The 25276-nt window shown below is 38.1% G+C and overlaps 1 protein-coding gene across 1 annotated transcript in view; it reads right to left on the bottom strand.

Annotated features, from left to right (window-relative positions):
- Nucleotides 1-24925, bottom strand: part of LOC128740292 (serine/threonine-protein kinase meng-po) — a 51727-nt gene extending 26802 nt beyond the window's left edge. The window contains exon 1 of the mRNA XM_053835830.1: nucleotides 24845-24925. The gene's annotated coding sequence lies outside the window, so the exon portion shown is untranslated. The remainder of the gene's footprint in view (nucleotides 1-24844) is intronic.
- Between the last annotated feature and the right edge of the window lie 351 nt (nucleotides 24926-25276).

Here is a 25276-nt window from a genome sequence, read left to right as displayed (position 1 = left end):
GTAGTAGTAGTAGTAGTAGTAGTAGTAGTAGTAGTAGTAGTAGTAGTAGTAGTAGTAGTAGTAGTAGTAGTAGTAGTAGTAGTAGTAGTAGTAGTAGTAGTAGTAGTAGTAGTAGTAGTAGTAGTAGTAGTAGTAGTTGTTGTTGTTGTTGTTGTTGTTGTTGTTGTTGTTGTTGTTGTTGTTGTTGTTGTTGTTGTTGTTGTTGTTGTTGTTGTTGTTGTTGTTGTTGTTGTTGTTGTTGTTGTTGTTGTTGTTGTTGTTGTTGTTGTTGTTGTTGTTGTTGTTGTTGTTGTTGTAGAGTGGGAAAGCCACCATTCAAGGACCCTGTCTTGACCAGCGGGGTGGTGTGGCTGTCAAACTACATACATTGTACATGTCCCACTCATTGATTTTGGTACTTTTGGTTCTGGTGCCTACTTAAAGGTTTATTCATTTTCAGACTACCGAAATTGATTAGAAAGCAGTGAAACACAGCCTTTTAGCTATAATTTAAGTAATATTAGCTGTTATTTTCGGTATACTGGCTGGTTCCAAGTTGTCGCCGTCCATGGATGTTTAGCCCGCAAAATTTTGACAATTTCACACCCCTGGTCTTGACTGTGTATGTAGGTATGATGTAGGTAGAATTACAGTAGATTCAAATTTGATTATCAAATGAATTTCACACTAATGCTGTTACAGAAGGGCCAAAAAGTATTGGGCGGACCCACAAGCAGAGGCATTTGTGCGCATTCTGGGGTTGTAAGAGTCGCCTAAAATTAATTTAATTTTATCTTCTGGTATCCATGTGCAGTATCAAAACTCGTTTTGGCCAAAGTTCAGGAGGTGCTTCATAAGCTAAAACGAAAAAAAACAATTAAAATAACTTACAACTAAAATAGGCTTACCTATTACCAAGGCCGTGTGGCTCCGCCGGCTGTCCAAAACCGCGGTTTTGAGATCAGACAGCCGGAAATCATCCAGCATCGCACCTTCTAGCTTGGCTACTCAACAGAGCATTTCGCCATTGGTGATAGTCGGCGGAAAATGATTTGGAAAACCACTTTGTAAGTGGCATTGAGAACGGTGATCTCTTGATAGTTCGAACAGTCCAATTTGTCGCTCTTTTTGTAGATCAGGCGGATAACCCCATCTTTCCACTCCTTCAGTAATTGTTCCGTATCCCAAGCTCTAACAGTTAGCCGGTGCAAGCAAACGGCTAACTTTTCTAGTCCCATTTTAATAAGCTCCGCTCCGATGCCATCTTTTCCAGTTGACTTGTTGTTCTTTAGCTAAATAAACAAATAAATCATTGACATCGCTTTCCCCTCTGCTATGATTCTCCGTCTTTCAGATGTTCATCATCGTCATCATCATCATCATCAATTGAGGCTTCCACCTATCGGTCATCTCAAGATCGTCCGTCAGAATACAGCCATTCTTATTCCGACATATTTCAGTTCGCGGTACAAAGCCTTTATGGGATCCGTTCAGTTTCTGGTAGAGCTTTCGCGTTCCCTGAGAACAATGCAGCCGCTCCAACTTTGCATATTCCTGCTCTTCCGGGTAGCGCTTTTACTCCCGGAATATTTGGTTTTGCTGCATCTTCTTCTGTTTATGTCTTTCCACGTTCTGACGTGTGGAATTGCGCATCTTTGCCGTCCACACAGCGTTCTCCTTATACATCATCCTGCTACAGTCTTCGTCATACCAGTCGTTCTACTTCCCATCTCTGATCTCTCCATGCTACGTACCTGATGATGCTCGCCACTACACTGCTATTGACTATTTTCATGCTATTTCAAGAGTCTTCGTCCAGCTCATACTCATACTCCAGCAGCGCAGCTTCGAGTTAATGCGCTTAGTTTATGGCGACGCCTGGCTGCTGCAGCCGTGCGAAATCTAGCCGAGGTTGGCATCTGTACCGAATGTTATTCACAACGAAGAGTTTTGGGCGCATCTTAACTATCACTAGGTAGCGCTTCGAGTCAACATTAGCGCTTCGCTAGGATCTGACGTCGATAATGTCTGAGAAATGCCGACAGGCGATCAAAACGTTGTTGATCTGTGATTCTGTCTGATTTGGTGACCTCCAGCTGTACTTCTGTAGAAGTTTGTGCTGGAAGAAGGTACTACGTACGGCCATGTTCTTGGATGCGGCCAAGTCGATAAATCTTAGGCCCATTTCATTCGACAGCTGATGTGCGCTGAACCATCCAGTCACCGGTTTGTGTTCCTCCTCTTAGCCGACTTGAGCATTGAAATCCCTGCGGACGATCTTAATATCATGTTGTGAGCAGCGATCGTATTCACTCTACAACTGCGCGTAGAATACATTCTTGTCGTCATCGGTACTTCTGAGGTGAGCGAGGGCTGTGCACATTGATGATGCTTATGTTGAAGAACCGGCCCATGATTCTCAACTCTGGTAGATGGTATACCCATCTCTGAAAGTACCTACTGTTGAGCTCCGTTAATATCCCTTCTGCAGCGCTACGACGTCGGCTCCCTTGGAAGTTGAGAAATCAGCAGTTCCACGTCCTTAGTTACCTGATCTTTATCAAGGTTGCTTGTATCCCGGCTGGTACCAAGAGGAGGTAGGGATAGGAGCTGAATAAAAGGCTGTGAACCACTGTATGATCTATTTTATGACTACTATGTGCGCAAGGCACCGACGGTACGCATTATTTCGTTTACCTGCCCACGTATCATACCTTTATTAACTTCAAAGCAGCATGCGATACAGTCGATCGAGACCAGCTATGGCAGATAATCCACAATACTGCCACACTGGGACGAATGATGTGTTTCGTGTGCATCTTGTGACATTCTCGAGTCCCTTCAAGACAGGTCGAGGATTGAGACAAGAAGATGGTTTATCCAGCAAAGTATTCAATATCGATCTTGAGGCGGCGATCCGATGAGCAGGTAAAGAAATGCCAGGCATGATTTTTAGCAAAACTAGCCAATTTTTCACCTTCGCAGATGACTTTGACATGATAACCAAGAACTTTGCGACAACGGAGCCAATCTACGCCAGACAGAAATCAATTTCATGACACCAATAGGCTCAAAGGAGATAAACTCGTGCCTTCGACAGGCGGTGACAAACTTGCAGTGATAGATAAGGTCGTGTACTTAGGATCGCGCTGGTGACCGCGGACAACAGGCACAACTCCAAAAAATTCCCATCGTACGTCGGGCTAATGTTGGTAGGCTACGGTAGACCGAACACATTTTCTTCAACAACCTCACCGGCACTAGGCATTGAAGGGCCTAATTCAAGATGGCTCTGCCAGGTCGAAAGCGACTTTGACTTATACGCTACCCACTATCCACATCAATCAAAGTCATTCTATTATGGGTATCTGGTTTGCGTCACCTAGTAACTGTATTGAAAGAGTTCTAATAATCATCCATGTTTATTGCGACCTATAGAATAGCCTAAAATCCTAAATAGACTAAAATCCCTTAATTCGCGACTACGAAGTTGCTGATATTTGTTTGGTTTTTATGTGAGAAAAAATAAGAGGGAAGTATTTTTGCTTTTGTCATCATTAATACAATGACAGTTCGGCATGGGATTTCGTATAAGTTCGAACAGGCTTAAAAATCTTTTTCAGTTTCGTAGTCGCGAATAGACTCTAAATAGATTGTGGCCTTCTTTCTGTAGACTGTTCTAGCCTACATAGTTACATTAAGGTGTATTCGGTAGCTCACACAACCGAATGTGTCGCAAAATAAAATAAATAATTGTATTAAAATTGTATTTTAATTATTGTTTACTTGCAGATTAAAATGAATATAAGCTATCACAGAAATATAACATGTTTCGAAATATGTTTGTTAAAATACCCGTCTTACAACATTCGTCCCTGAAGCCTTTTGCAACATGCGAATTAGATTCACAGAAAGAAGATTCTCTTTCAATAGAATAGGTATTTCAAACTAATTCACCAAATTCAATTACCGAAGTACACGAGGCAATCGGCGAAATAAACTAATCACTGTATCGCATTAGACTATTTTCTCGTTGACATAATCACACTCTATTGAATTAAGCGGATTTTGATGAGTTCATTTTATCAGCTTCGTTCGTTACAACGAGTGTATGCATCCCACGAGGTGAATAGCTTACAACTTCGCCCGGAAGTAATAGAGGCATCAGCAGCAACCCACTTTTCCTCCCACTTTACACGCTGTCAGCTGTGTGGGATCAATCGCCTATGTTTGGCAGAAAGAAAACTGCTCATCTATCCTCAATCAGTTGGCCCCTGTCGGCGGTGCTAAAAATAGCACAAAATCAATAATCTCCTCCCTCGCTCCGTGCTGTAGCTTCCCACGCAGCAATAACAGCAATTTATACATACACGCACTGCTGCCATAGAGAAAACGAGAAAAAAACAGTGTTTCAATTCATAAATGACTTTTTTCCGCATCATAAATAGCAGCTCACCGTTCGTGCATCGACTAGGGATACTGTTCAGTCTGTTCAGTTGTCACGCTGTTGAATGTATTTTGCATCTCAGTCCTATCACGCGACTAGCAAACACCTCCTTGCTCTGGATGATGGCAGTCTTTCTGCAGACGTTAGTTGACATTTGAAACGAAACGTGCCAACTTTGTACGTACAATATCTACCATTAGAGTTGAATATTTATTTTTTATTGAAACTTTCAGTTCACTATTAGATTAGTTTAACTATAATGGTGCATAACACGAAACAAAATGTGGAAAGGACCGATTTTGCTGACCTAGCGTTTTTTAGCATTTTTTACTGTATAATCTCTAAGCAGAAGACAACCACAATAAAAGGATTTACCGGATGCTAGCAAGCACTCTATCCAATTTGAAAAGAAACTTGTTACAATTCCACTTACGACACAATTTAACGATGAGATGAACAATTCCATTCACGTAAAGCTCGTGTCATTCAATATCTGGACGCACTGTTTATTTTACTGCAGCGCTGCCTGTGGTCGGACCTGGAATGTTTAGACAGCAGTTTGTTTTGAAATGTTCCTCTTCAGTGCTCCATCAAGTTATACTTGATGGAAGCCGCGAGCCGAAAATAAATTTTGGACACCCACTTCGAAAATCGAGGTGTTTAGGTTCCAAAATCACGAAGTTGTTGAAATAACGGGTGACAACTAAAATTTTGGATTTTTTTTCTCAAACTGTCAAAAAAAGTTCTTCGATATCTAGTGTTACACCATTGCATGTCTCTGCTTCTGATAAAATTTCGAACTGTTTTCTTAATAAAACTCATCATACCCTGCACAGTTGAAGACGCGACTGAATCAGCATGTTTCTTCCACTTTGAACGCATTTCTTTAGCACTGTTGACTGTCCCCCCGCTTCGCCGACATCGTTGCTTGACAATTGCTCAACATTTTTCAAACAATTTGGAGACTTTCACTTTAGAGTAATGACAGCTTAGCTAGCTCAGGCCAGAATATAGCGTTACACTTATGTTTACAAATGAATGGCAAAATCCGTTTCTTCAAGCATTCTTTCATGTACAAACTTGATGTTATTGTTGAGGGAGTGATGAAAGGCTCAGTCTACAGTCCCTTCTTCTTCTTCTTCTTCTTCTTCTTCTTCTTCTTCTTCTTCTTCTTCTTCTTCTTCTTCTTCTTCAGCAGCAGCATAGAGCCGGGCTGACTCGTACTCCAATGTAGTGATCCAATGTAGTTCTGATCAGTCGCGTCAGTTTGTCCGGAAAACCGTGTTCGTGCATTATATGCCATAGTTTGTCTCGATCGACTGTATCGTATGCTGCTTTGAAATCAATAAAGATGTAATGCGTGGGCACGTTGTACTGCCGACATTTCTGCAAGATCTGTCGGATAGTAAAAATTTGGTCCGCAGTTGCGCGAGCCCCCATGAAACCCGCCTGATAATTCTCTACGAAACCTTGTGCTATCGGTAACAGCCGGCGTAACAGGATCTGGGAGAGTACCTTGTAGGCGGCGTTTACCAGCGTAATACCGAGATAGTTGCAGCAGTCTAGCCAATCACCCTTTTTGTATATGGGGCTAGCTTTTCCTCCTCCCAAATCCTCGAAATAACCCAGTGTAGAGCCTTTGCTAGCGTTTCTCCGCCATGATTATAAAGCTTTGCCGGTAGGCAGTCCTTCCCAGCAGCTTTATTGATCTTCAGCAGCCCGATTTCTCGTTTGACTTCTTGGAGATCAGGTGCTAGGACAATACTATCTTCCATCGGCGCTCCTAGGTTAATTTCCGTTCCGCCTCCTTCTGCGACTTCGCCATTGAGGTGTTCATCGAAGAACTGCTTCCATCTGACGACCACCTCGCGCTCGTTTGTGATTAGATTCCCTCCCTCGTCCCTACACATGTCAGGTTTCGGTGTGTAGCCCTTCCTAGTCATTAGTTGTAGTCATTAGCTCGGAATAGTTGTTCTAATTCTTTACGATCTCTGTCCTCCTTTTGGCATTTTTTCCTCCTCAGGATCGTGGTCAACTGGTTCCTAGCTCGTCGGTATTTGGCCAGGTACTCTCTAGTGGCAATACTTAGCTAATTTTTCCAAGCAGTTTTTTCCCCTCCACCGCTTGTTGGCATTCCCCATCAAACCAATCATTTTGTGTACTTCGAGGCTAAATACCTAGTGCCGCGATAGCGGCCTCTCCGATGGCCGAGCGTATTTTGCCCCAACCGTCTTCGAGGTTTGAAGCACCTAACTCTTTCGAAGAAGGCAGTGCCTCATTCAGTGCTCGCGCGTAGTTCTCGGCAGCTTGCGGGTTGTCTAACTGCCTGATGTTCAGCCGAGGAGGGCGGCTTTGACGTGTCCGGTATACGGTGGACAGCTTGTTCGTTCACTTTGACTCAATGTTGATTCATTTGACAGTACCGTCTCAGTCGAGCAAAATTTGACAAAATTATGTATGGGACATTTGTAGACCAGTTATTGTCTACAATTTTTCTGAATAAAGTTTTACTGTATCTTTTGTATTTACGGTGCTACAATGCTAGTACCTTATTAGTGACTAAATGAATGCTCATACCGGTAATACCGGTAAAATACCGGTATTGGCAGATTATTCGGAATCAACAGAAATGTTGATGATTTTCAGGAAATGTCTTTATTTTCAATCTTTAGCTTCAGTATTGTAGCTTAGTAAAGCAGAATTTAAGCAGATATAGTACGCTTAGCGATTTCTTTCTCTTGCTAGAACGGATTTTATTGCCAATGCTTCCAACAATTGAAACACTTTCGGCTTAATCGAAGTCCAATGAAGGGCTCTAAGCGCATCAGGAATTATCCTTTTATTTGTTTAAATTTATAGTAGGGAAACCCGCTTTTAACTATTTTCAAAAATTCCGGGATTGTAGCTTCCACTATAATGAATGCCCCAGTCTCCTACAGTCTCTTCACGAATTTTTTCTCCATCCCTAAACTGGAACTCTTGATAGGTTCATCCTTTTCTTCTCTTCCCTGTTATTAATCCCACTATTCACAGATAATAACTTGAAGATTTCATCTTCTTGTTCAATCAATGTATCACTCGAAGGATTTGGAAAATATTCTAAATTCTTTACTGGCAGATTGTACTCAAAAAGCGCAAAGATCCGTGTATTCTGATCAGGGTCCGGCATCGTCGAAACAAATAATTGAAGGTGACTTTCTCTTACCTCTGCTTTTTACATGAAGCGACTTGCTTCATTTATTGAACAAAACGTTTCAAGCAAGCTTCAGCTTAAGTTAGCGACTGTTTCAAATGACGACGACGATTGCCGATATTAAGTAGGTTAATGATAATTCGCGTTGAGTTGTGGGATTCTATTTTTGATAAAAAAAAATCAAATGAAGTTTTAAAACCGGTCGTCATGATGAAATGAAAACCGTTTCATTAATGTTGATTGAAGCCAGTTTTGAAAAGAAACGGCGGCCAGTTGAAACTGGAGATTCATTACTTCGTTGTTGAGTAACGATTTACTATTGTAAGGAACGTTGCCGGGCGCTCATCATGTTTCCTAAATTCATTATTCGACAGCATCGAATAATTGGGCGGCTTTTCAATATCAAGTTGTTAAAAAGAATTGAAACGCGACGTTTGGCTCACAAAATAAAACATTTTTACAGCAAAGACGCTCTACTGTGCCTTAAGGGGACATAAACGACAAATTTATTTGAAAAAATCATATTTTTTTTATTTCAAATTTTGATTGTACAATCTTTTTCGCTTATTTTGATAGTAATTTTGTAATGATCCGACCACAGGAAGTGGCCAAAAACGATCATACAACGATAAGCATTTCAGTGCGGCGTGGAACAACCTCGAAAGAAAAAAGCGCCGTTCCTGTAAAAACACGATTTTCAAATTTTATGTACTTTTTTCTCAGAAACTACACAACGCATTCAAACAAACTTTTTTTTTGTTTTGTTGGTAGATGCTACACAAAGACTTTTATAACTTTTGAGCTTTGTAAATAAGACGCAGCCAGAGAAAAAAGAAAAAGAAGACAAAATTTTATTTTTCCAGCCCATTTTTTCTTCTTTTTCTTATTTCTCTGGCTGTGTTTTGTTTACAAAGCTTAAAAGTTATAACAGTCTTTGCGAAGCATCTATCAACAAAATAAAAAAAAGTTTACTCTAATACGTTTTGTAGTTTCTGAGAAAAAGGTACATAAAGTTTGTAAATCGTGTTTTTACATGAGCAGCGTTTTATTCCATCGAGGTTGTTCTACGCCGCACTGGAATGCTTATGTGTATGATCACTTTTCGGCCACTTCCCTTGGTCGGATCATTACAAAATTAGTGTCAAAATGAGCGGAAAAGACTGAAGAATCGAAATTTAGAACAACATTTTTTTATTTTTTCCAGAAGTTCTAGTCGTTTATGTCCCTTTAAACGGCTGCTAGAGCTATAATTGTTTGACCCACAGTTTCACCTTCTTCATTGCTAGTAGTCGGATAACCTCGCCGGCATCAACTCCAAGTTGTTTTACTATGAAGATTGTAATCTTCCATCAAACTTAGTTCTTCTTCGAATAAGAAATTTGAAAAAAATCTAGGATATTAGAAAATACCGGAAATACCGGTTTTTTGCCTTTCCAAAACCGGTATTTCGGTATCCTAAAACTGGCCGGTATTACCGGTTTCGGTAGTACCGGTACTACCGGTTAGACAGCCTAGCTGAGACGGTACTGTCAAATGAATCAAAATTGAGGCAAAGTGAACGAACAAGCCATGCTATAAAGTAAAAATATAGCGTACAAGGTTTGATGGAACAAATGAATAAATTGTGACTGTTTGACGAATAAACCTCTATTAAAATGTGATGATTCAAGTCTAAATACAGTCTCGAGGACTGATAGAATGCATACCCTCATTTGTAAGCAGTTTATCATGGGCAAAACTGTGATCCGGTTAATATGTATAGGATCATGGGACCTATTCCATGAAGGGTTCTGGATGGGTTTTCTATGGCGGGTCTTCGTTTACTTTTCCGGCATAGAGATGGAAAAACAACATTAAAACCAACTTTGAAGCGAATTACATTCAAACTATTATCTGGCATTGATATTTATGGAATGCCTCTTCGTTATCAACGAAGTTAATGAAATCCTACTATTTTTCACCATTGCTAAAAAAAAGTCTTCTTGGTTTTCCTTGGTTTGAGAATCTGTTGATCAATCGGAGTAAACACGGAGTAAACGTAGTAATGTTGAGTTCTAATTCAAACTATTTCCACTTTTTTGTGGGAATTGCACACGGCTCAAGCAATAGATGCATAGATTTTGGTAAACAATTATTGTCTGTGCATGCATGACGAAAGAAAACTCGCATATGACGAAGTATAATTTTCTTTATAACGAGCTCCCGCTGGAGCATGAAAATTTATTTCTCTAAGAAATGTAAGTAGCGAAATATTTTATCTGTTTTAACGAATATACAGGCAAGAAGTGTCAGATTCATCTCGTGTGAAAAACTTGAGAACTTGCGGATATGATTCTTTTAAATATCAACAATGGAATGTGTTTACGTATGACGAAGGGACCCGTCACTTTCATTTTATTTCTCGATTTTTTCGATGAATCTGCTTCGCGATTTGTTGTAAACTTGGTCTCGTTAGTACCTACATAAGTGAAATAACAAAAATTATAATAAAATCTGCTCATCCAATTGGTCATCCAGTTACAAAAATAACTTTCTGGGAAAATAAATATTCAAAATGTAACATGAATTATTATAAATAGCTGTACCGAGAACAACAAATATTCGCTGGACTGCTATTTTTCAACATTACCTTTCTACCTGCCAAACCTGCTGTCCATTTCAATAAATTTGAAAAGCAATTAATGAGTTCATTATGAAAAGGGTTACATGGGACTTCTCGTCCTTGCGAATCTGAAGCTAATTTTCACAAATCATTTCAGCTGGCAAAAACAAAAAATGCCCAACGAACCAGAAGAGACGACCATCCAATTGGTTCCATTTCCGACACTTGGGATAAAGCTGAAAAGTTAATTTATACTTTTCTCATTAGCGTTGGAGTCAGCAATTATATTCTCCTTTTTACAAACGAAATATAAAAAGCAGTAGGGGAGAGACGTCTACAGTGAGACACTTTTTTTCCAAAAATTTTAAAAATTTTTTGGTGATAGTTACCAACGAGGTCTTTAATCCATTTGAAAGGTATATCCTTCTAGTTGTCTAAAAAAAATGTTTCAGCCCGTTTGGTTGAAAGATAAAATAGTTACAAACGCAAATGTGAAGGTGTCTTTTTGGCTCACTGTTCCCCAGTAGGTGGGAAGAGTGAGACAACGAGTATTGAATACTGAGACACATATTAGAATTAAACTTAAACCATATTTTTTGGTAACAAAGAATAGTTTAGAAGTCGTACTGTTTATTTTGTGCATAAAGGATACATTATTGTTGTGCAGTATTGAAAATTCCGATTTTTCTCACATCTACATTTATATTCATATAAAGGTCAAATCCTGGTTATCTGACCTTCAACTTACACTTCAGAACTCATTTACAATCAATTTATATGGATTGGTTTACAATTCAACTCAAATTTTTTTTTGAAGATTACCCACATCTGTTTGTCTCACTGTTCCCAATAGGAATGTTTTATAAGAAATAGTGAAATAGTGGTGTTAGCAAACAATTCGATGGTCTTATATTTTTTATTTTTATCTCTCATTCCTATGAGATGCCATATAGTAACTTTAATTTGGATTAGTTAGGCGATTTGCCGTTAAAAATCACCTGAAAATGTTCGCAATAAAATTTACTTTGACCCCCCCAAAAACGACTTTTGTTGAAAAATATACTTAAAAATTAATAAATTTTTCTCAAACTGTATTATGTGATATAGATTCACAAACTTTACTTTGCAGGAAAATATCATGGATCTTGTACGTTTTATGGCGAAACTATTCCCGATGTCTCACTGTTCCTGTTGTCTCACTGTTGGCTACTCTCCCCTAAGGACAAATTGAGATGAATTATAGTTGTGTAGAATCCTTTTACAGATATTTTTTTCTCTTGTTTCTTCCCGCAGATACCTAGGTAGGTATAAATAAAATTTACTATTTTTTGCTATTGTGTTTAACAACCAAACGACACCGGGTCCATTCTCCATCGCCGCGCAAATCATTTTACTCTCACTTGTCAACGAGTATTTTTGGAATTGCGAATGCTGCACTCGATAGCACCCGACTATCTCTCGTCTATTTCTATTCTCGAGTGCTGGCTGTTACGAACGATTGCTCACTATAATTTTCACCCACCGACCGCCATTTGTCCGGCACACTCAAAGGGTCATTTCCGTTTGAACGTCCATTAAAATTCAATAATATTTCTGCCACAATAAAGTTCCATAAAACAGCACTTAGGCAAAAGGTAAATAAAATCAAAGCCCCACACATTTCCTATGCCAAGCTACAAGTGGCACAGCGTCATATACAAACCCTGCGCAGTAGTACACAGTTAGCTACGGTGAGTGAAAAGGGAAAATCAGGACATCTGTTGGATGCTTGGACTATAAAGCTATCGATTTGTTTAGTGTGGCGAGTGCTAAAAATAGCTTCCACTTACGGGTTTATTTTAGCTTCAATTATTCAGACTCTTTCCCCAGCTTCTGCATCTGTACGTGCCGAATGCGTTATGCTGACGCTGGAGGACAGGTTAGTTAAAATATGAGTGCATTTATCTCCTGTAGCTTTGGTGCAACAGTTCCCGGTGCCGGTGGATGAGCGAAGGATTCTCTCTTATATTTGACACAGTGGATGAAATCATAGAGGATGATGATTTTTCTGTGTTGTAAGCCAAGAGTTACCAGAAGGGTTTATGTCATAAAAGGGTACGTGAACGTGAACTTGAACGTGTCGTATTTTGTTCAAGTTGAAATTTTTAACTCTAACACGAACTCATAATTGAACATGCGTCTCCATTATTTTAGAATGATGTATTCATGTGTGATTTCATGTACCCACAACTAGCTCTAAAACTATTTGAAATTCACAAGATGTTACGAAAATGAGTTTTTAGTGTACAATTACCCTATATTGTAAGAATACTTTACCGAATGAAATAAGAACAAAAAGCAAACTTGTTACTTTTGGTCTGAAAAACACAATAAAACCCGTAATCCTACTTCGTTTTCTGGGTAGGCGTATTGTGTAACAGAACCCGTTTGCTCGACGGAAACTGTTTGTCAGCCATAAAATAAGCATACTTATACAGCCTCACAGCAGATTTTCCGTCAACTCATCTGTTCTCTATCCAACAAATCTTACTCGTTACGTGTTTTATTAACGCGGCGTGCAATTGTCCTTGCTTCCCACCCAAACCAGCGCTTGACTGGATTGTTATGCCCCGACCCAAGAAACGCGAAATGTGGGTCTGTATGTGCGTTCATAGAGCTGTCCTTTGCAGCAAACTTCGAGACACAATAAATCGACCACAGCTCGGATGTAGGATGGGATTCATTCCGATCTAAGCTAAACAAACTTTCGATGGTCCGAGAAAAACCATATGTACTAGCATATAACCTGCAAAACTGCGGAGGAGATTCATTGCACCGTAAACAATTCGTCTGGTTAATCGCTCACAGTTTGCTCGACAAGATGCGCTGAAATCGGAATGTCACAATAAAAACCGCCAGTGTTTAAATATTTTTCGGTTTTCCTAAAACTGCAAGTTTGACAACGCATTGAGGTAAAAAGACCAGTTTTTTGAAGCTATTTGACGTTTGTCAAAGCAAACAATTACAGCGAACAACCACCGCGGTGTCATTTACTATCAGTTTTCCACTTAACCAGAAACATATGGCTTCGTTGTGTTTGGCACCGGTTTGCCAGAAACGTTTTCTTTCCGAAGCAAGTGGGTGAGTTTATCTTATATTAATTTTACACTCGTTCGGTTCGAACCAATACGGTCACACAGCGCACAAATCACGTCCCGGTTTCCTTTTCCAAACATGTTTTCATCGGGTTCGAGAATCGCTCGCGGTCAAACCCTGACCGCGGTAATTGTCGTTATGGTTTTTTTCTCCTCTTTTTCCTTCGAACGCAATACACCATGTCGTCTGACTTGACGTCGCTCCAATTTTCCACAACATCGGCTAACAGAAAGCAAACATAAAAAGTTAAAATGGAATTAACAAGCCATAAAATTATTCTGTATATATGAAAGGAAAATACCGATCCAGCTCAGTCAAGGGGATTGATTACGTGTGCCGTGTTTTTCGTGATAGTTTTGAAAGGAAACTTTAAAAAAATCCTTTTTTGGGTACTTCAGGGTTAACCAAACTTCTCACCGGAGATTTCAAAGGGTCTCAAACAAACAAAGTTCTATTTTTCGGTGTCAAATTCGTTCGATTACCATTCCATTTGCTCCTTCAACTCGTTGCTGGACTTATTGCATGTAATCTTACATTATTCTCAGCAAAGCAAAGAAAAAATCTGCCATTGAAATTCGAAAAAAAAAAATTTTTTTCTTGATCGTGTATAAAATGAGTTAAACTAGAATACGTCACAAAGAAACTATGTCTGTTAAACTCAAACACATGTTACCAGAAGTAGAATAAAATGAACGTTATACCTTCAAGGAATGAAACCGTAAATTGGTATCGCAACATGAAACCAATAGACGACACCAGTAAGTCATATCGTCGCAGACTGGAACATGCTCGTTTCTCAACGCAAATATCCTATGAGTGGATGTTAATCAAACAAATCGTTTGTCAGTCCGGCTAAGTAAGTATGCAGGCGCCGCGCGAACCGAAATCTATGCCGAAATAGCAAACCGTAAATCAACCAAACAGTTCATTTAATTGGTACTACGTAAGAGAGACGTAACGTTAAGTTATCGTGGAAAAGTCGTTGTCCCTCGGACAAAAATATGCCCGTCAACATTTCTGTATGCAACAGCAGAAATTGTGTCAAATTTTATTATTAGAGATTTTACGGTCTGAAAACATATATTTTCAGCTGTAAATTTTTGTTGCTTTGGAGGAATTGAAATCAAACCTAGAAAAGTCGCCATCACATTTTGCATGTAGGATCGTTCAGAAAAGGTTCTCATCAAATTAAACAAGTATGCTAAATTTTGATTCAGTTGAAATACTACATAACAATCCTGATTAGAGTAAATCCCTATAGTCATGTCCATTCTGCAGTGCGGTCTGACTAATTCTGATCAGAATTAGTGTTACGAATGCTCACCGAACTGTTTTGAATCGGAATTCTCATAAAAATGTAAATTTTATGTATTTGTTATTACAATTCGTTTTAAGCAATTGAAAATTAAGTTTTTGCAATAATCAAATAAACTAACTAACAAGCGTGTAGGGCGCTATATCTCTACATATTAGCGTTGGTAAGAGGAAATGCTTATCAACTTAGAAATTACATTGGCTCGTTTCATTATGCCTGATTTTTATTTTCGGGTATAATAAATTCAAGTTTTCAGTTTCGAGCCACCGTAAATCTCACAACAAATTAGGGCTGTTTATGAGAACCATTACCATTATATTTTATGTCTTTATTTTCGTAAAACTGCCTTTACGAGAAAATTTTCGAATATCCAGGCTAGTCTCATATAACTGGTGCTTACATAGTGTCATTTCGTACGGCCATTTAGCATCGTTTGCTTTCGTACCTCACTCGTTGCATTTTTCTGGTATGTTGCTGGCCGACCGATTCCCTTTTGGCCCTTCATACAGGAGCTAGTAAGCATGTCCAATGGTTATGTTTGTACATGAATGAATTCCCCTTGTCAGATAGGCCCATTGCTATGAACGGTTGTTCTGCTGCGATAGCTGGTATTCCCCATACATACATACATACATACATACATAAATACATACATACATACATACATGCATACATACATACATACATACATACATACATACATACTTACATACATACATACAAACATACATAATCAAATAAACTGACTATCTAACTATTATTTGTTTAAAATTATCATTTTAATCATAAAGTTATTTTTTCTGTTGCGCTGATTATCCAGTGAAAATAAAATTCCCTGGCATTTCCAGGTTGAAACGAAATTCCCTTGCATTGCATTGCCAGGTTTTTCATGGTTTTCCACGTAATCGACACCCCGTGTTACACGAACGGGAAACTGTTGTTGAATGCACGTGACTAAAATCGTAACGCAAAGTTAAATTTTATTTCCGTGAATGTGAACAATTATCACATCAAAGCAGAGGGACTTTTTTCATAGACCGGTGCACTATTTCAAACGTATAAAGTTCAAGTTTTGTATTTCAGCCCTTCCGCTGAACAAGTTTTTACGTGTTACATAGGTACATAAGTACGCGTCGTTAAACCTGAATGTTTCGAAGTAAATGGATGGGTATTAGGAATTCTGAAAAGTTTTCACAAATGGTGCGCGTATCATATCATATCTGTATATAACGCCCATCAGAAATAGATTCTATTAAAAGTGAAACTCCAGTTAAAATTAGCTTATTTTGTTCCTACTTTATTACCTATACATGCCTCAAACTATCATGTATTATCGTCCAATAAATCTTTCTCTCGAGACTTAAGTGGTAAAAATTAGTTATGATACTTCTTTGTCAGTACGAAATCTGTTACTATCTGGAGGGACTTCCTGGGTAAGTAAACACTTGAATGTTGTATGTATACTGTGTAAAATGTTGCTATGGTCGGTTGTTTGCCTATTTGTAACTCAGACACAATAAAGTGATTATGCAAAGCTTTCAGGTTGCCGTTTTACGTTAACGATCGGCGAAATAGCATGCTGTCATGCCGAACAAACAAACATATCAAAACGAATCGTTTAAAAACCGATACCGATAAGGTGGAGAATATCTTTACGAACAAACGGCAATAATTAAAACATATATCGCCAGTCGTTTTCATGTACCCCTAGCAACAGGGAACTTCCGTCACCATTTTCAAAAAAGCGAGAAATATGATACGGTTTACTATTAATAGAGTCAACAGTCGAGGATGTCTTGTCGTCGCAAGAATTTTTACTGATACTAGTATTGCTTACTTCAAAGGCAGGTCATTTTAGGTGAATTGAAAATATGACAAATATATCCGATTTGGTTAAGCTTCTCGTATTCCAAGGGGATAGTTTTATAATTCTTGTGGTTCATACAGTTTAAATAATCTTCTAGTTTACACAAAACTTAAAAAATTTGCAAGTTCATGTTTCTATTTTAAACAGACGAAGCATAAAAATGTGATTTCAACCTTATTTATGGTTGTGTAAAGTGGTGTAAAGTAATCAAAACTAACCAGTAGAGGCTCAAGCGGTACGGTGGCTGTGAAATTCTGTTTTCGGACGAAAAAATGTTCCTACTGCAGGATCACCTCAATCAACAAACAAAATGATTGGATATATGCGGCACATTTTTCTCATATTCCTCGGGACAACCTGGTTCAGAGTTTCCAGAGTGATGCTATAGGGATGTTTCTCAAACATTTGAAGGTTCTATTGCTGTTCTTTGAACCCGTTGTTTAAATCAACACTAAATGCATCGATAATGTTTGAAGAACTATATGCTCCCCACCGTCAAAAACGCTACAAAAATGCATCATACTGCTTCCAACAAGATTGTGCACCGTCTCATCAGGCGAAAGCTACACAGGTTTGGTGTATGGACGATTTTCCAGATTCTATGCATGAGTTACATCACAGAACAGAAGTGGAAGTCCGAACGGTTCGGCGATCAAAACTGGTGACAGAGTCTTTTTTGTTTTTATTTTTCTTTGGGAAGGTTTTCGTATAGAAGCGAATAACAACAATATAAGCAGAACGCTCGCTGCCAATCGCATAGCAGCTTTCACATGCTTTTGTGTGCATTAGTATGCGTTCGTGTGTTTTCGTGGAAAAATGTGACTCGTCACCGCCAGAATGTAGCATGTAAGTGTTTGTATTTCTACTTCCCCTTCTGTTCTGTGGTTACATGTTAGGTAAACGAGAGAACACCGAGAGAAGGATGGACTGTGGATACATTGAAGCAATATTTAGAGAAGATTTGTGAAGAAATGTCTCAAAATAGCGTGTATGCCCGCTGTAACGCTTTTCAACAACGATTGCGACTGGCAATTAAACCAAAGGGAGAAAGGTTTGAATGTTATAGATTTGCCTCCCAGTTGGCCTCGAAGTACGATGCTATTCTAACGAGCCAGTCGTCGTATGTCCGAAATTTCGAATCTCGGCTGAGAGAGGTTGTTGCACTTAGTAGGACCGTAGCACCTTGCCCCGCAATTATCCTGTATTTACTGAAACAGTTGGCTGCGAAGTCTGTCATATACAAAATAGAAGTCTCAAGTTTCGATAACGGAATGTAGCACCCACGCTTTGGACTCCTTTTGCTTAACGTAAGAACACACTTACCCCGGAAAACGCTTTGCTTTGCTTTGTTTTTCTTTGTTACAGATGTACTTCATACGAAACACACTCAAAATTTAAAGTTATGCAAGCGTCTTATTTTTGTGATCATTTACCTCTACTGACAGTTATTACTACTCACCCTGTATATAAAACTATAGAACAACTAGAAATTTGATTTCATCAAAAACATTCCATCAAAAAGACCGGTAACTTTGCCTTAAGTTAAAGATGAGCTAACTATTGTATAAAATTAATCTGACAATATCATATCTTAATGAAAAAAACAAAGACACAGAATCACGATAGTCTTCTTATAAAAACATGTAATGTAGCGGTAACAGAAAGCATACCGTTCCACAGTGGCGCCAGTCAGAACAAAACTGAGACAAAACTAACTAAGTTGGTAAAGTAGCATGAAACTTATTGCAACATTTGCCCCTATTTAGACTACCCCGATTTACACGATTATCACAGTCGAATCTCGCACAGGATTTCGCTCAAGAAAGATGAAGTGGAAAAGATGGCCAAGAAGGAAAAAGAAGTAAAACTCATAAGTTGATTAAATTAAAAGCCACTGTCAGATGAACAGTGCAAAATGTGGAATGTTTCATTAAATGATTATCACAGTAATCTAAATAGTCATAAAAGGGCCAATACATATTTTTTTTATAGCTGTGAACCAAATTTACTACTAAAACTGAAAGTTTTCGATTATTTCAAAAATCATTAATTAGGGTGTCTCTAAAATAATTGTCTAAGAAAAGTTTAATAACTACTTGAACTATTATTTTTATTTTATGTTTTTTTTTGCATTGGGATAATTAAGAGAAGTAGTAATGACCATCTAACACACAGTAACCCATAACGTTGACCCATATTTGAAAATAAATTCGAATTTTAAGAATAGCGCTTTCTCTAACGAATAATCATGTTTATTCACTAAAATTGAAATGTCGTCGAATCACTATGTTTCTGCTGATCTGGTATTAACCTTTAGCTGCTAAATGCTCAAGGATTTATTTAAAAAATATCTATAATAGTATTGAAACAAGTAATTACAAAGCAAAATTCCCTTAAAACACATGGTTAAATAAAATTCAAAATTTGGAGCCTTTGCGTAAATCTGCGCAAAATGCGGATATGGTTTTTGGAAAGTAGACTAAATTTTACATGAAATATGAAAAAAATACGATTACCTTCCGTTCCCAAAAAAGATACTCAACTTTAAAAATGCAAAGTAGTAAATTTAAGTAGTAGTAATGCAAAGTAGTAATTTAAGTAAATATATTTTAGAGTGCACTTGATTTTTGGCAATCTGCAAAATAAGATGCTAATCTATATCCATTTCAAAACTAAATCACGTTTTCTTTGTATGCAAATACCTAACAGGATACGATTAAAAACAGTTTTTCAAAACTTCCGTTGAATGAAAAAGTTTTCACACAAACCTCAGATTCAAAAAATTCTCCAAAAGGCTGCATCATTCCCAGTGCTCTGAAATTTTGAAATATGGTTATTTAATCTGTCTACTTTCATAAAAAATAATACTTCATGAAAAACTTCAACTCCATTTTGTGTGTTTTGTCCCATTATTTTCCACTGTTTTTTGGCTCATTTTCACAGCATTAAAACACTATTCCATTTGACTATTTTTATTAGCAAATATATTTAAAACATAATGCTGCTCTTCTATTTTTCTTTTTATCGAGAAAAATATTTTTTTTAAATATCCCACCACTACCCCACACTAAAAAGCTCTAAGTACGAGCCCCCTGATAATGGACTCATCTAAACTAATGAAAAAACGAAAATAAACAAAGAACAAAAAAGATATATTTGAATATAAAATAGAACGTGTAATTAAACAATCCCCAGAATAACTCAGTGGTTGGTACTGCGCGGGCGCCTCTCATAATTTTTTAGTTGTGCGATTAACAATAAAGCTAATTACTAGCATATTGTTGGGGCTTATTAAAGGCTTATCGTCTACCAAAAACCATCTATACCTATTTGAAGAAACCTGGAAAATTGCGATGAGCAAACAACTCCCCCCAAGGGCCGATTAGGTGGATTGCTGTATTTCAACAAATGATCAAAAGGGAGTCAGATGGTTTACGTGTCGGTATTGCCTACATACCGGGTCAATGAAGATAACTAGTTTTGCAGTGACAACAGCTTGCTTCTGGCGCTAGTGTACATTAAATCGTCCACATACACTAGCGCCAGAAGCAAGTGGTTGTCACTCAAAAACTAGCTATTTCAATATACTAGAAGCTGGGATGATTCCTCCTCAGAATGAAAAAGAGAAGAGAAAAATTCACACTCTACTGTTACTCAGTCGTGAATTATTAGGCCGTATGAATAAAACAGTTTACTTTGCTTTTCCCTTTTAAATCGAACATTTGCTCTAACTCTTTTATTCATACGGCCTATTGTGCTCCGTTTTGTTTTAACTTTTCTCGTTTTTACTGACTGCGTTTGCTCAGCAACCTGCACATTGATATTCTATCTACTCATTGAGGAGTGAACTGAGCAACAAAATGATGATACACTTTTTCTGACTAAATTCACAATTTCTCACAATATATACATTGCAGTGTTTCTTGCAATATATACATTTTTAAGTGCTTAGCTTCAAAATATTGCTTCTCATCTTTGTTATACTTCTTGCTTTTTCCGTAGACTTAGTTAGTTTAATTAACCTAATATTTTTCAATGTTGCGTGGATGGATTGCTCATTTGTGGCAGCAGTTCTGCTCCTTGTATTGAACAAAAACAGGTGCACTGTTTGCACAATAAGTGAGGAAAAAGCAAGTTTGACTAGAAGTGTTCCAGGCGCATTTGCCTCGCATATTTGTAGTAGTGTAAATTTTAGGCTGAAATTAAAAACAAAATGCTGCAAATTTCTAGTGAATGAAAATTGGTTTATATTTGCATATCAGGAGAGAAGGAGGAATTTTTGTATTCCTCCGTGATAATAATAAGTAGAATTGTTCAGTGCTATTTAATTTCTAGAATAAGTAAGTTTGAACTAAATTGTGTGTTTTCCAAACCATCATTAAGAGCGGATACACGTAAGGCAATTGCTTCTATTTTTTCGGTCTAATTACGTGCTGGTGGAGAAACAGTAGTTTTGATGTTTATTGTATAAAAATTAGCAAATTACTTACATTTGTATGAAAATAGCTATAACACATTATAGTCTATGAATGCTATATTCGTTTCAGTATTGTTATATAACGGCAAAGTTTTTATTTGAAAAAGCGTAGCAAAAGAAAGAGAATGTAGGCTGAGTTTAGTAGCATGCTGAAGATACTCTCCGGTACCCTATAACTCTCCCAGAAGCATAAAAGTAAAGATGCCGGGCGAATCGACTTCCGAAGCTATGATCTTAGCAGCAAAGAGAGCTTGTGCAATGGATCTTCTCCGTTTTAGGGTATCAATTCCAAGAAGCTGCAGCCTGCAGCGATTAGTATAGAAAGGCAGGTTCAGGTTGGTAGCGTCACGCCGTGGCAGCGGATAAACCTTTTGTGTACTCTCTCGAATCTAGCAATCTAACACGCTTGGTATGGGCACCATAACACGCTACCAAACTCAAGAACTGAGTGAACTAGCGAGCAATATAATGCTCGCATGAACTTCCGCATGAGCGGGTCGCGAAAGACTTTGGAGATTTTGAATATAAAGCCTAACTGCCTGTGAGCTTTCGTCAGAATATCGTTGTAGGGGTTTGAAAATCAGCTCGCAGTCAAGTGCAACTCCTGAATCTCCAATTTGGTAAACCCACTCAAGTATGTGTCCAGCAATAGAATAAGCAAACATGGTGTTTTCTGTCTGTGATGAAAGGTTTTCACATTGCATTTGTTGATGCTAAGTGTCAAGAATTGCCGGGAGCACCAACTCTGCATACGATCCATAGATGTACATAGTTGCAAGTAGTCGCAATCATTAGTACTGTTGATGATGTTGCATATCTTGACGTCGTCGGCGTAAAACAGGTGGCATCAAAAAGACAGTAAGATAGTTCGTTAATAAATAGCGAGAACAAAGACGGTCCAAGATTATTCCCCTGGGGGATGCCCGAAACATTCGTAAACACTTCAGAGTAAGAAGCACCGATCCAAATGCAAAGCGAGCGGTTTATAGGTGATTAAGGCTCTATAGGCCGGACGCTAATAACCTGAAGTTTGCTCTAATTTGCTTCACAGAATTTCGCGATCCACTCGATCAAATGCTGCCTTGTTGATCAGAAACAGCATCAACTTGTCCACCGTTGTCCATTGTGCGAACGTAGAGTGATGCAAATTTGGATAGTATCCATGCTGAGCAGTTGAAATGCAATTCTTAGATGAGCAGAAAAGTTCCTCATTGACAATAATCTCTAAAACTTGTGAACAGTAGCATAAGGAGGTGATGCCTCTGTAATTCCGAACGTCTCGCTTGTCACTTTTCTTGTGACCAGGCAACGTAAATGAGCATTTCCACAGTTCAGGAAATTTGCTCTCTTGCAGTGACTTGTAAAATAATATCGTAGGATGACGCTGAAATGCCATCTGGGCCAGCAGCATCGAAGGCTTTAACTTTTGGAGTGCAGACATGACGAAGTTTTCAATAATGTGAAACGGGCGGAACTCGTTGATAGCAATAGCGACTTAATCAGGTAAGGCACAGCATTCGTTGAACTAATTCATAAAGTATTGAACAAAAAGATCGCAAATTCTCTAATTCAGGGTTGGTAACTTGTTCCTCAAGATGAACTAACACTGCACTGGCAGACTAGCTTCTTTCTTCTTGCAATTTACGAAATTCCAAAATCGCTTTTGATTCCTGCTCTCCTGTACGAAGAACATATCGGTTGAGTTTCTTGTAGTCATTACTTCCTGTTTTGTAAAGTGAGTCGTTTTAATCTGTCTGCGTTTTAGTCTGTGTAGGTGATCGTTCGACCAAGGAGACCTTGGCGGCAGATGGGCGCCGGGTACAAATTAGTTATCACGTTCAAGATTAAAATATTCGCCGAAAATATTCGACGGCGTCGTCGAAACATGAAGCAGAGTGTAGTGTCTGCCAGTCAATGCGAGAAATAGCGAATCTGATCCCGTTATAATCAGCTCGTCGAAAGCCCCGAAAGGATCCAGAAAAATGATCAGTGTTGTAGAACACAAAAGTCATTATTGCTGACCACGTGCATCTTTACCGTAGCTCAACAGATGATCAGTCTTCTAGATGGAATGTTTTTGTTAAAAAGTGTCTTTACATATCGGCCATACCAATGCTCAAAACAGGATAAAAGGTGTGAAAGCAGACGTGAGCACATTTGGGTTGTGAGAAGAAGTTTAATAAATTGCAAAGTAAAACGATGGGTATAAACGTCCTTGACCCTTCTTTATCGACAGACTTCGCTGCCGCCTATTAGAGTAAAGGAAAACTACGGGGCTGGTGTAAAGATCCTATTGACTCAATAGCGGCACTGCCCAGTTGAGATTTGAACCTACGACGACTGGCTTGTTAGAGCAGCATTGTACCCCGGTGCTAACTGGGAGGGCAAGTTTAATAAATTAATGATGTCAAAACGTTACCATATAGTACACTCTTTCAAAAAAATTTACGAAAATCGGACTCAAAGAAATAAAATTACAACCTGTTCAGTTGGGTAAAAGTTTTCTCGATGTAAAAATAGGTATTAATTTTCCGTAACAAAGATTTGCTTAATTTTATTGTTCAGTTTTGTGTGTTGAACGTGAGCCTTCCAAAGGGTATACTAATTATGTCAATCCGAGATCTTTGGATAGTTCACAGAAAGCACAAAAAAACAAAACCGTTACATGTTCTGATATAATGAAAACCACTAAATATTTCTTTCTGTTCCATTTAGTAACCGCAGCAACGCCTTTCGGAAATCGAATAGCCATGTGCTGTGCCGAATTAATTTCAATCCCAGCATGATAACAAAGCCTAACAAAAGCTGCTAAATGGCAACCCATGTCACATACAGTTTATGGCTTACCAGGTCAGCAAATGAGACATTGGCACACGCATTGGCATTGGTAGGTATATCCACGCACACGTTTTTGTAGATGCTATTACTAGGTAACAGCTTTTATTTGATTTTCTTTTCCAAACAGCAGCACTGATAATGAAGTTATTTTCGGATTCCTCCTCAGCTGACTATGGGTTAGAGAAAAAAACAAATACCTAAGAAAGAAACCAAATCTATTTGTAGCTGAGAGAAAAACGATACTTTTTGTGATTCTTGATGATGGAATGCTTTTTCGTTTTCGGCAGATTAATTCTTATTAAGTTTCCGGCAATTGCAATTAGATTTTGCATACAAACATTTATTGTTAAAAACAAAACTCAAAAAAGTATTTGATTGTGAAACTGTTACTTGTTTTGGGATTTATTGGATAAATATTTCTTAGGTTTTTAAAAAACAGTTTTTTTTTTTGTAAAATGTTAGTTTTATTCTAGATTTTTTTTTGCAAACTATTATATCGCATCAATCACTTGAAATGAATTTTGACTAGTTAATAGGTACCCTATCCCTTACCACTTTCGTGATATTTATGGCAGAGTCGCTAAACCGGAGGCTTCTTATATATTTCAATTTTATCAAGCTACGGTAAAGATACACGTGGTCAGCAATAATGACTTTCGCGTTCTAAATCATAGGAAAATTTTAAAATATTTTTTTTCTTTTTTTTTTTTTGTTTGGAATCTTTCAGTGGTGGAAATTTCAGTTTCAAGGTATGTTTCAATTCCGCTCTTCACGACAAAAACAGATCTTGCATAATGACAATCGGTTGCAAAGTCTAGAAACAATGGTAAACTTTCTAATATAAAGTAGTGCTAAATCTTGCCCAGAATTAAATGAAATAAAAACCGTTCATGCATAATCGTATCTTAACTTGCAATCGATTAGCCGACGGTAACCAGAATCATAATGATAATTGCGATAAAAATATACGAATATATCGGTCAAAACCTACCTAAAGCAAAAATATATCCCGTTGATGTTGGTTTGTCACGCTCTGGAAGCCCTCCTTTTTTGCAGATGTTGAGTACAGCACGCGTATATTGTACTATTGAGTTGCTGTTTCACAAACTATTTATTACCTACTGGATACATTTGAGCACATATATTGCTGCCGTTGAACTTTCACCTTTGCAGTTAACACCTCTATTTCATCACATTGCTAATCTTATTAAAGAGAAACTCGAGCCCAATTCACATTTTCACCCGCCGTTCTTAATTCTTCAACAGTTGCATAGTAGCCGTGTTACCGTAATTAGCATTTACCGTCGCGATTTTCCCACCAACGATAGCAGTCACTTGGAACATTGCGCCTTTAGCAAAATAAACATCGTTTACCGCTTATAATCCAGAGAAAAGCTTTTTGATGTTTCGATTGGCTTTTAAA

Source organism: Sabethes cyaneus, chromosome 3, assembly GCF_943734655.1.
Source record: "Sabethes cyaneus chromosome 3, idSabCyanKW18_F2, whole genome shotgun sequence".
NCBI lineage: Eukaryota > Metazoa > Arthropoda > Insecta > Diptera > Culicidae > Sabethes > Sabethes cyaneus.
This window is presented reverse-complemented; position numbering and strand designations above follow the sequence as displayed.